Source organism: Austrofundulus limnaeus, unplaced genomic scaffold (assembly GCF_001266775.1).
Source record: "Austrofundulus limnaeus strain Quisiro unplaced genomic scaffold, Austrofundulus_limnaeus-1.0 Scaffold1957, whole genome shotgun sequence".
Lineage (NCBI taxonomy): Eukaryota > Metazoa > Chordata > Actinopteri > Cyprinodontiformes > Rivulidae > Austrofundulus > Austrofundulus limnaeus.
Window position 1 is genome coordinate 13,268 of NW_013954359.1, and position 2,898 is coordinate 16,165.

The window sequence follows — 2,898 nt, forward strand, 5'->3', positions numbered from 1 at the left end:
ATGTATGTATGTATGTATGTATGTATGTATGTATGTATGTATGTATGTATGTATGTATGTGCAGTGGAGAAAAAGTATTTAGTCAGATACCAATTGTTCAAGTTCTCCCTCTAAAAAAAGAGGTCTGTAATTGAAATCATAGTTAGACCTCAACCATGAGAGACAAAATGAGAACGCATCTAGAAAATCACATTGTCTGATTTTTGAAGAATTTCTTTGCGAATTATAGTGGAAAATAAGTATTTGGTCAATAACAAAAGTTAGTCTCAATACTTTGTTGTATATCCTTTGTTAACAATGACAGAGGTCAAAGGTTTTCTGTAAGTCTTCACAAGGTTGGCACAAACTGTTGATGGTATGTTGGCCCATTCCTCCATGCACATCTCCTCTAGCGCAGTGGTTTCCAACCTTTTTAGACTTGTGTAATCCCTGACGTTATGTCACGTTACAATGCGATATGTTATGTTACAATAGTTGCGTTGTGTTGCGACATGTTGCGTTACATTATGCTACGATATGATATGTAACATTATGTTACGATATGTTACGATAAGTTGCGATACATTACATTATGAAACGATATGTTAAAATACAYTACGTTACACTACACTTTGTCACGTTACACTACGATACACTGCGATATGTTACTTTTCAAAAATACATTATTAATCCCAAAGGGAAATCAAATAGACATCCACWAACATTTAAATGGCTTTACGTCATTAAGTTTACAGATTTTAAGTTAAATTTGATGTGATAATCACCAACCTATTCTCTGAGAACTAACAAATTCCATATGACCTTTGCTTAAAGCTTTGTTATTCAGTGAAATACATTTTTTCAAGGAATACAATATTTATTGAGTAATTATGTAGGCAATGTTTGCTGTTTCAAAGCTGTGGGGGTTAAAACATATCCCCACAACACTATTCAGTTAAAATATTTTGAATAACTTAAAGCAAGTTTTATTTTTTWATTTATATTTATAAATCAGGAGTATTTTGTTCAGATTAATTTCAGGTTTAATTTCCAGGTTATAGGGCAACAAAACAGAAAAGAGAGTGAATGTTTTTGTAAAGAACACAATGAAACTGAAGTTTTGTGGCGTACATGTTAGTGATGTGCTTGTCACTCAGCAGGCTTTGGGGCTTTAGGGGGTGTGTTCTTGAGCCCTTTGTGTTGCATGTTGCCCCGGGCTGACATTCTGGTTTTGGTGCTGAAGGAATAAAGTAATCTGATTTGCATTCAGTTTATGTCTCTTATGTCTTTACATTTTTTTATTGACAAGTAATAAAAATTTAATTAAGTAACATGAAAGTCATTTAAATCTTAAGTTTTATTTTTGCTTATAACACTCATTTCCACATCAGCACATTATATAACATTCCTTCATTGCATACAAATTATCATGACATGAGCGGCTGAAGCTTGTGTGCTATTTATAGAATAAAAATAACATCACTTCATATTCTTAATGTCTAAAAATAAATATAACAAAAAATGAAGCCAGCAATATCTTGCATAAGATAATCAAAGATGACAGATGTGCTTGACTGTGTGTGTGTCTGTGTGTGTGTGGGTCTGTATATATTCTATAATAAGTGTGTTGATGTGTGCGTGTTAAGCTGTACATGTGTGTGCAAACGTCGCCAAAGCTACTGTTCCCTGATTGGCTGCTGCCCACATACACTCAGTATGTGCCCCGCTGGCAGTGAGATTTGTGCATGAGAGGCAGGGGGAGAGATAGAGGGGGATATAAGTGGGAACGAAGGAAAAAATAAAAAGAAGAGGAGAGACAGGGCTGTTCATGTTCAACAGCACAAGCTGTTGCTTTTTTAGTTGTCAAATCACACGAAATCACCACTTTCACCACTGCAGCGGCCTAAACAGCAGGAACAGCAGGAACAGCTGGAACAGCAGGAACAGCTGGTAAGACTCTTCTTCACTTTATCTTTACTTGAAAGTTTTTATAGAGCTAAGAGGCAGGTCAGATGTTGTAGTAGATCTAATTTATAAACTGTGTTAAAAGTTCTTGTGACCACAGTCATTCATTTCTCTCTATATACACAAATATTACCACATATAAAACTCTGGGAATTATACCTTGATGTGAACTTTAATCAATTTTTAATTCTAACTAATTAAGCACATCTACATATTTCTTTGAATTTCAGTAAATGATCCATGAGAAATTCTACAGAGACATGTTTGTGACAAAATGTTGTTTTAATTTCTAATATTGTCTCTTGTGATGGTAGAAAAATACTGTGGTTAAAGTTTATAAATATGTTTTAATCATCCATCCATCCTTCATCCATCCATCCATCCATCCTTCATCCATCCATCCATTCATCCATCCATCCATAAATCATCCATCATCCATCCATCCATAAATCATCCATCCATCCATCCATCCATCATCCATCCATCCATAAATCATCCATCCATCATCCATCCATCCATAAATCATCCATCATCCATCCATCCATAAATCATCCATCCATCCTTCATCCATCCATCCATCCTTCATCCATCCATCCATTCATCCATCCATCCATTCATCCATCCATCCATAAATCATCCATCATCCATCCATCCATCCATATATCATCCATCCATCCATAAATCATCCATCATCCATCCATCCATAAATCATCCATCCATCCATCCATCCATCATCCATCCATCCATAAATCATCCATCCATCATCCATCCATCCATAAATCATCCATCCATCCTTCATCCATCCATAAATCATCCATCCATCATCCATCATCATCCATCCATCCATAAATCATCCATCCATCATCCATCCATCCATAAATCATCCATCATCCATCCATCCATAAATCATCCATCCATCCATCCATCCATCATCCATCCATCCATAAATCATCC